The sequence below is a fragment of the Stylophora pistillata genome, chromosome 6 (assembly GCF_964205215.1).
Source record: "Stylophora pistillata chromosome 6, jaStyPist1.2, whole genome shotgun sequence".
Classification (NCBI taxonomy): Eukaryota; Metazoa; Cnidaria; class Anthozoa; order Scleractinia; family Pocilloporidae; genus Stylophora; species Stylophora pistillata.
The window spans coordinates 23,013,533-23,023,803 of record NC_142524.1 but is presented as its reverse complement, the minus strand read 5'-3'; the positions used below and the strand labels follow the sequence as shown (position 1 = coordinate 23,023,803).

Genomic DNA, 10,271 nt, shown 5'->3' with positions numbered 1-10,271 from the left:
ATGTCTGCGGTTTTGTAGAATGTCGCTCTTGTAAAGATTATGTAGATGCTGCCACGCATCAATGTTTTATTCAAGTTGCCTTGTCACCTGAAGAAGAAAAAGAGCTCAAAGGTGATGATGAGGAAGATGACGAACCTCCCGTATTAGTTTTTTTTGACATTGAAGCCATGCAAGACACTGGTAAACATATTCCTAATTTAGTTGTAGCTTCCACTAGCGAAGACGATGAATTTGTCATCTTTAAGGGTGATTCTTGCGTTCATGAATTCTTAGAGTGGTTAGATACACTTACTGATGACGATACTCGTAAGGTTACCGTCTTAGCTCATAACTTTCAAGGTTATGATGGTTATCATGTAGTCCATGAGTACCACCGTCAAGGGCGAATCGTAAGCCACGTTAGAAATGGAGCTAAATTACTCCAAGTCACCATGGACAACATACGTTTTATTGATTCCCTTTCTTTTTTTCAAATGCCCTTGTCAGCATTTCCTAAGACCTTCGGTTTGACTGAAGTTAAAAAAGGCTTCTTCCCGCATTTGTTTAATGTGCCTGAAAATCAAGAGTATCGAGGTGCCATACCCGAAAAACGTTTTTTTATGCCTGAGACCATGTCGGTTAGCAAGCGTGAGGAATTCGACACGTGGTATGCCACACAAACCCATCTCCATTACGATTTCCAAAAAGAATTATTGGAATACTGTGAAAGTGATGTGTTACTTCTAAAGCAAGGTTGTATGAAATTCAAAGAAGTCTTTGAACCTCATACACGTTTTGATCCTTTCACACACATGACCATTGCCTCCGCTTGCAACAGAGATCTCAGGCAAAATCGTATGGAACCCGATACTATTGCCAATGAACCACTTCATGGTTGGCGCAGTGATATCAAACAATCCACGGTAGCTTTGAAGTGGCTTCATTGGATCTCTGAAGAGACGGGTCATGACATTCAACATGCCCGCAACTCTGGTGAGTACCGCATCCCACATACTCACTATCACGTAGATGGGTACCATGATGCTTCGCGAACCGTGTACGAATTTCATGGATGTTTTTGGCATGGGTGTCGCAAGTGCTACACCAACAGGTATGAGAGTCACAAACGCCTTAATGATCGTACCTTTGATGACGTTTACAAACTCACTGAAAGCAAAATCTATTCTCTGAAATGTAGAATGTACAATGTGGTTGAAATGTGGGAATGTGAATGGGAGCGTCTCAAGCGCACTCGTGACGACATTCAAAGTCGTGTCGCATCCTATCAATTCGTTGAACCACTTAATCCTAGAGATGCCTTTTGTGGTGGACGTACTAATGCCATTCAAATGTTTAAATCAACTCAAGACAATAGTGACGATAAGATACGTTATTACGATTTCACTTCTTTGTATCCTTGGGTTAACAAAAATGGCAAATATCCTATTGGACACCCCACCATTATTTCCCAACCCACCACAACAGACATCTCTAGTTATTTCGGCATTGTGAAATGTGACATTTTACCACCAAGGCGTTTGTATCATCCCGTTTTACCGCTACGTCAAGGTGGTAAATTAACGTTTCCTCTCTGTAAAACGTGTGTAGAACTAGAGCTAGAAAAACCATTCTTACAGCGAACTGCTACTTGTACACACACTGATGCTGAGAGAACCCTTCGAGGTACCTGGTGTACACCCGAACTGATGAAGGCCATAGACATGGGATACACCATGATTCATGTCTATGAAATTTGGCAATTCCCACAAACCCAAACCGGACTGTTTAAAGACTACGTCAACACTTGGCTTAAACTCAAAGAAGAAGCCAGTGGATGGCCTAGTCATGTGGGAAATGATGAGACATTAAAAGAACAACACATACGCGATTACGAACAGCGTGAAGGTATCAAATTAGATCATGCCAAAATTGCTAAAAATCCAGGGTTAAGGACACTTGCCAAAATGATGCTTAACTCTATGTGGGGTAAATTTGGGCAACGAACTGACAAGACTCAAGTCAAAGAATTCAATGATCCTAATACTCTCTTTCAATTCTTAGAAAGTGAGAATAATCGGGTCACCTACGTATGTGTTGCCGATACCGACGAACGTGTTGAAATTCATTTCAAAGTTGCTACTGAAGATGAACTTAGTTCACCCAATCTAAACATCTTCATAGCATGTTTCACCACATGTTGGGCACGTCTCAAATTGTATAGTGCCCTCGAACTCTTAGGAGAACGGGTACTATACTTTGATACCGACTCGGTTGTCTTTGTCTCCAATTCAACATCCATAGATCCACCTCTAGGAGATTATCTTGGAGATTTCAAAGATGAACTCCCTACTGGTGATCACATTGTTGAATTTGTATCGGGTGGACCCAAGAATTATGCCTACAAAACCTACAAAGGCAAATACGAATGCAAAGTCAGAGGTTTCACATTAGACAGTACGGGAAGTCGCTATGTTAACTTTCATGTCTTGAAACAAAATGTTTTAAATGATCTTACTACACCCTTAGAGGATTCTACCACAACCGTCGATGTACCTATTCCTTTCAAAATTCAACGACATCCAAATGATTACTCTTTATCAACCATTCAAATGAATAAGAAGTATAGATTAGTGTATGACAAACGTGTTGTCGATCAGCACACATTTAAAACCTACCCTTATGATTATTACTAAAAAGGAACGGGACCCGAGATTACGCGTTTGGGTTTCGCGGGTTAGGCATTTCTGCCCAACCAATATACTATTAGAGTTAAAGTAGTATTTATATGTAACATGTATGACACTGTAACACTTGTGGGACATAAAATAAAGTCTTTTTTACTATATGCCATGCGTGTTGTAGTCTTTTGGTTGCTATGGAGATGGTTGTCAATCACTTTTTGCTTGTTGCTAGGCTCACCCGTTGCTATGATTTCAGTCTATGCGGGCGTATAGTACTACTGATGGGGAGGCTCAACATGACGTTCGCAACAGAGAAAGAATAAAAGAATGAAGGGGGAAATACATGTAATGGCGGCTGCTTTTTTAGCGTTTTTTTTTTTTAATTTCATTGTTTGTTGTAACCATTATCACTATTATTACAATAATGATACGTATCATCATTATTGCTACTATTATAATTATTATTATTATTATTATTATTATTATATTATTACAGGGTTGATCTAGGGATTATGGGAAAGTGAGAATAATCATAATTCACTCATGTCATTTGCATTAATTGTATAATGGTGGGTAATGTATAAGCTAAGAAAAACCGTACGCACACTTCACTGAAATTGGCAACAATTGCACACGAATGAGTGAGCTACCTACTTATCTGTGACATCCCCTTTCCAAGCAATCCAACACATTAGGCAACCTTTTTCATATGGGGGAAATTAGGAGCTTTTGGAGTGAATTATCGCACCATTAACACCGTTCTTCCCTTTCATTTAAAGTTTCGAGACTGGATTTTGCATAGGAGCCCTCTCCTAACTGCTTTTTTCATTAACGACGGCTTTGTGTTCAAACAATTTTGCCACAAATATTTTCAACAGAAGAATTATAGCTTTACTGAAAGAGACGTTTTCATTAATTTGGTATTAGTTTCGTTGTTACTGTACAATGATATATCCCATTGCCTTGATAAATCTATTTCCATTATCTGGATTAAACTTAGCCACGTTGCCACACGTAATTGACTTGTCTGGGTTACCTCCCGTACCAAAACCGATTCTGGAATCAGCACTAACGCAATTGGATTGCTCGTTACCAATGATACCGATCCTTGCATTGGATTGCCCAGTCTTGCCCTGTGAATTGAAGCCCTCTTTGTTGCAGTTACGCTGTAGGGATGCGTTTACACCAATCAACGACTTCCATTTATCCCGACCAAGTGAAATGGCGCGATATTGTCCATCAGCGATTAGTGAGTAAAGAGAGTTTGCCTGTTTATGAATGAGTATAAAATTGGTCTGATTCCCAATCCTCATACCGAGGCAGATTTTGGAGAAAGGTTTTCCCAGTAAGTTGCTAATTTGGTCTCTTGTGTGTCGAGCCCAGTCTCTCCTCCGGGAAGGTTAAAAGTTTCCTTATTGGTCCAAAGAACAGAATCATAGGAAAATGTCTCCTAAATCCATAGCATCCACAACATACAGAGGAATAGCAGTTAGTATCTTTTTGACTGAAAATACAGTACACATACATATGCAAGCTAGTTATAATTAAAAAGCCTTTTACCAAAGAATTATCATCCTTTGACTGTTGTACAACTTAAAACAAGAGAACAGCTGAGAAATCAAAGTAGTTTTCCCACAATGAAATTAATGCTCGGCTTTTCATTTTTAATGGAAAGCATAACTTTTTTCGTTCATCATTCAAATCAGAAGCAAGAAATAACCGTTTTACAGAATGCCTAATGTTGTAAATTTAACTTCCGTTTCTATGATACCTTAAATCAAAATGATTAGTGAATGTACTGAGATCTCCCTGATAAAAGATGCTGCACTTAAAGAACCTCTGAAGTATGGTTCTGTGCTAAAATGTGAACAAAGAAATGGGTGAAACGATAGGCATTTTTTTCAAGCTCCTTCCCTCGAAAAATAGATAAACAAATAACGATACAAGCTCAACAGAGTAGATAAATGACACTTAATTGAGAAAACAAATAAAAAAATGGAATAATGAATATACGAGTGGATAGTATTATAAGTACATGAAGATAAACCGAAGAAAAGAAAAGAAAATAAAAAACACGAAAACGGTTTGCACCTTAGCACCGTCCATCTTCATGACAAGTGTCCATCCACCGGAATCGCATTCCCCAAGATCTTCAACTATATAGATGTCCTCAAAGGATGTTAATTACGACTTAAAAACATTGAAAAACCTCATTTAAACAACAACAACAACGACAAGCAAACCGGCAGACAAACAAACGAAAAAAAAAACCAAAAACAAAAAAACAAAAAACGGACCAAAACAAAACGAATAAAAATCCAATCAAAAAGCAAAACAACAAAACAACCAAAAAATTGGAACAGAAAAAAGTCAACAACAACGGCAACAACAAATAAAACGAATCGAAAAACAATGGAAAAAAGGAAATGAAAGGAAAGCGAATATGGTAAACGAACAGCACTCTTTTGATCCGACAATCGATTTTTCGGTCCGTAGGATGGTTAGTCAATCAGTGAGTTCAGTGGATCAATTAAATATATAAATCTTGGGTATAATTTACTCCTACTGACTATTTTTTGTACTGGTATCTCTAATTTGAGTATAATGTACTCATACTGAGTATTCTTTTGTACTGGTATATCTAACAATAAATGCATGCATGTGTTACCTGTTTCACAGTTTTTTCCGGAGTATTGAAATTTACACAGACAAATGTATCCTTTGTTGGTATAGCCATTCAGACAGGTCCCATTATTAAGACAGGGGTTATTGATGCAGCGGTTCTAAGGGGAACGAAAAAGATATACCTTATTACATGAAATTTTCGCGACACGTTAATTTCGCTTATTTCGCGATTTAAAAAAAATCGCGAAGTTTAAGTGACGCGAAAATTAAATGTCGCAAAAATAACATGAGGCGAAAATTAAGTGACTCACATTATATCAATAATTAAAACAGTGACTTTATTACCATTACACACGTTTATAAGAATCATTTTGAGCTATTCTGTGGTAATGTTCTGGTCCTCTTCATCACTACTGCTTTCCGTCTCCACTCCAGGTGGCACTTCTTTTGTACAATCCTCAAACTGCCCATTCACTTGCTCCTGGTAGTGCTGTTCCACTAGTTGCTTAAACCTTTCAATGTCTTCAACGTTCTTCGTACATGCTTCCATTCTTACTGTCGTCTCTATAGGAATCTCTAACCCTCCTTGTATGAGTGGCGATCGTCGAAAGTGTGTGTTCTGTACTGTCACGGAGACATCTGCGCCTCTTGAAATAAGAAATCTTGTAAAACGGCTGATCTCACGTGCTAAATGAACATTCGATAGTCGTCCGGGAAGCAATTTTGTCGCGGCTATTGCGTATCGATCATGTTGGCTGTTTCTTTTAATGGATGCAGGAAAGAACGTCTCCAACGTTAGGTTTCCATATCTCTTTATACACGCGAAAGCCTCTCAGGCCGCAGGGAAAGGAATATTGGACAATACCAGAAACTGAAGCCATTATCAAAACCCGTGCATCAAAATTAGCAGGGTTCGAAGTTTTAAAAATATCTGAAGTATTTCCGGTATTTTGACAGCCTGACGCTCACATATCATTGCACACCACGTCAAGACACGTGTTTTTTGTGGAAATTACATGTGACTTTTCCTCTACTACATTTACATGTCTTTCTTTTAGTTCTCTCTTAGGAGAGAAGAACCTTCGCCCGAAGATTCAGTAGAGGTAGAAATACTTGAATCACATATAGCGAGGCAGAAGGATACAAATTTAAGAGTAGTTGAACACTGGGAAACCGCGGCGGCAGTCGTAAACCTCTCAAGAACTGCCGAGATTTCGTAACAAAATCAACATCCTAGGAGAAAAAGGGGAAAATATTTTCAATACAGCGGAGAGGATCGTGTGAAAATTGGGAATTTCGCAAGTGAGAATGGAGACAAGAAAACCCTAGAATGCTTTGCTGAAGAATTTCCAAGCTTAAAAGAAAGTACAGTGCGTACCTTTAAAAAGGCATTTCGAGAGCGAGTTTCTGCGAAAATAAGGGAAGGAAACGTTCAACCGGTTACGTCCCTAGAAACGCACAAGCGTGGGCGACCACCGTTTCTTTACGAGCTGGACAACAAACTGATTGCATTTTTACAAGACTTCAGGTCTAGAGGTGGTGTGGTGTAGTGAACGGCAGCGTTGTTTCAGCTGCTGCGAAAGCGCTGATTAGCAGCATTTCGTCGATGCATGGCAAGTACCTCTCATTTTACACCCACGCCAGGACGGACTCAATCTATTTACAGGCGTTGCAACTTTTCCCGGCGTGCAGGCACGACAACTAAGCCACCAGTTCCAAGAGGAGTTTATGAAGATTGCAAGCTAACTTACCTCTCGGACATCGACAGTTGTATCAAACAACACAAGATTCCACCGGATCTCATTCTTAATGCTGATCAAACACCGAGTTTATACGTATCAGTGGGTCAAATGACCATGGCAGCAACAAACTCTCAGTCTGTACCAATCAAGGGTTTGACAGATAAGCACAACATCGCTTTAACCGCCTCCCAGTTAGCTCAATGGATAGAGCGCTAGACTGTTGAGTTCGAGGGTTCGAGCCCCGGTCAGACCAACGCTGAGGGTCTTAAAATTATTGAGAAGAATTTGGTACGTTTCTATAACATCAAGAAATGGTTAGATATTCTAGTCTTCTCGGATAGGGACGAATAAGTGGAGGTCCCGTCTCCTGCGGGGTTAGGGGTAGGAGACGTTAATTTCCCACACACGAGATTACTGTGTGATGGATGTCCTCCCCTGGGTGGGATGGGTGGCTTTACTGGGCCCGCAGTGATTGGCGCAAGCTGTTGCGGTGTCCCTGCCTGTCGTGAATCTTATAAATCATAAATCATAAATCAAATCAACATTTGTGATTTCTTTGTCTGGCGAATTTCTCCCGTTGCAAATTATATACCAGGGTAAAACTAAGGCCAGCCTTCATCGGTACTTTAGTTTTCTCAAGAGCTTTTGTGTCAGCCAAAACCCAAAGCACTATTCAAACGAGGCAGAAATAATTGGCATTATTGATTCTGTAGTCAATCTCTACTTGATGAAGAAACGCAAGGAACTTGGCCTTCTGCAATCTCAAAAAGCCCTACTTATCTGGGATGTCTTCAGAGGTCAGAAAACGCAGAAAGTGTGCTCGAGGCTCTCTTCGCTGAATATAGAAGTCACTTCTGTCCCAGCTAACATGACCCGATTTTTTCAACCTTTGGATCTAACGGTCAACGGACAAGCCAAGACGTTTTGCAAAAACAAGTTTGCGACTTGGTATTCAGTAGAAGTCCAGAAACAAGTGGATAGTGGAATCAATTTTGAAGATGTCGATTTTGACCTCAGACTATCGGTCCTTAAACTAATCCATGCCACTTGGTTGGTAGAAATGTATAACTTTTTTACCAGTACCGAAGGAAAGGTTTATGTTTTGAAAGGGTGGGAAAAAGCTGGAATAAAGGATGTTTTCAATGGAAAAGAAGTACTACCGCCTGTTAATCCGTATCTTGCATTTATGCAAGATACGCTTAATCTTGCATTTATGCAAGCAATTAAACAGCATCAGTCGTGAAACTAAATGGCAACATTTTCTCTTTGGAGTCTGCAGGAAGGAATATTTAATGTACATGGATAATGAGGTCAATTGACCACTAAAAACGTGACTTGAATTCAGGCATGAACTTCAAACCGTGCCTTTTAGACACTGTGAGAACATCTTTCTTGTTACTGTTTACATAAAATCAGTTGCGTTTCTGTTTATTTGGACACTGTTCATGAAATTTGATCAAATTCAGGGACATGTTAAATAACATTGACAAAGGAATAAAGTGTGCCTCACTCAAAAACACGAAATTAGAGTGAGTCAAAATGCAAAATTCTCGCAAAATCGCGAAATTAAGGCGTCGCGAAATATGCGAGCCTCAAACTCGCGAAATTAACGTGTCGCGAAAATTTCATATAATAATGTATTTTTTCTCTTCATAATCCAATTACATCAAGTGAAAATATCAAGAAACAAGCAGAAAGAAATATAAAATTTGTATACTTTTGTTTGTTCGTTTGTTTTGTTTTTCATTCTCTTACCTCAGTACCAATGTAGATAAAACCTCTCCGAGGCCTAAGATCCCGGGGGTGTTCAGCTTCATCCGAATCACTTAGTTCACATATCACGTGATCGTTGAAGTGTGGGCCAGTATTGATAGAGACACAACGACTGTCCATAACACACTGAGTTCTGCAGGGGTCTGGTATAATGACTGGAAGCGTAAGGTTTTTGATCACGTGTCCATGAAGAGCATTTCCCTTAACGGCAGCGGTGTATTTTACGTGTCTTCCACAAACTTCTGAAAAGCATGAAAACAAAAATTGTATTACTTTTTGACAAATAAGTACATCTGTCTCGAGTTATACATTCTTTTCCGTGTCGTACATTCTAAATTATTAAATAAACGAAATTAATCCCAAGGCCTTTTCTGTTTTGGAGTCCAAGAGAAGCCTAAGCTTCATGCCTCTAATTCGTACAGATTTCTGGTGTATACGAGGGAGCTATCGTATCAATGTGAGAATCTTATCTTTTTGTTTGCTTGTCTTTTCCTCACAATTTTTTGATATTGCTCTCTCGGCAATGGCACGATATTATTTTTTTGGAGAATTTGTGAGTGGCTATTTTCTTGTATTGAGTGTTTTTTCCAATAATTGTACCAGTTCAGTGTTGTGAATGGTTCTTACAACACGGAATGTTAGACCTTCTGAAAATTTTTGCGGATAATCAATCAAAGAAGAGATGATCTAACTATTTTTTTAAAAGCTGTAAAGAAATTAGGGCTCTATTTTTTTGAAACAGAGTCTTCTTACCGTGGGTCGCAACTGCATTGCTATTATACAGATATTCCACAGAAAGAAGAACAACGGCCAGCGCAGAAACAGTTGACAGATACAAGGTTTTCATTTTTGCGGTATAATCGTTTGATCGGTAGCTCCCATCCACTGACAGTTTCTGTAGTTTGATTACTTGTGTTAAAAAAAAAAAGTGTCCAGTCAGGAGACTTTTAGTAACCCTGAAGTGAATGACATTACATGTTAACTCAAATTTATGCTGACCTGTTATAATTCCGCAACGACGCCGCTCATCTGTAAGAGAGAACTAACTAGATATGTATCTAGTTGGTAAAAGATGATATAATTGATCAAAAATTTTGGGCGATGATATGCGAGTATTTGTGACTGCATTGAGGCAGCCTAACTAAAATTTGATGCCGGGGTGATTGCTGTCTGAATAAACAGCTTTGAATTAACTTATAACTTCTATTACTAAATGCCACACAGGAGAAAACTGCTTTTCCCACGCGCTGGTTGGCTAGTTCTGTTCACCTTCGAGTTGCCGATGAGACACAATCGCGCGTCAAGAGCTTATTTTGCGAGCAATCTAGATCTTGGTATATTGACAGAAATCAACTAATCATTTGGTTTCTATATGGCAAATACTAAAACAATTATGCACCACAGTGTCGGTGAATAATTGTTACTTATTGACCTCAATTTTATCAATTTTAACTAACAAACATCTTTTCAC

At 39.0% G+C, this 10,271-nt stretch overlaps 1 pseudogene across 1 annotated transcript; it reads right to left on the bottom strand.

Moving 5' to 3' along the window:
• Window positions 1–2,226: 2,226 nt before the first annotated feature.
• Window positions 2,227–9,788, bottom strand: LOC111342728 (uncharacterized; annotated as a pseudogene). The gene is made up of 5 exons (XR_015988722.1): window positions 9,554–9,788; window positions 8,783–9,042; window positions 5,329–5,443; window positions 4,752–4,816; window positions 2,227–4,110 (listed from the first exon to the last, which is right to left on the bottom strand). The product of XR_015988722.1 is annotated as an uncharacterized LOC111342728 (transcript).
• Window positions 9,789–10,271: the final 483 nt, after the last annotated feature.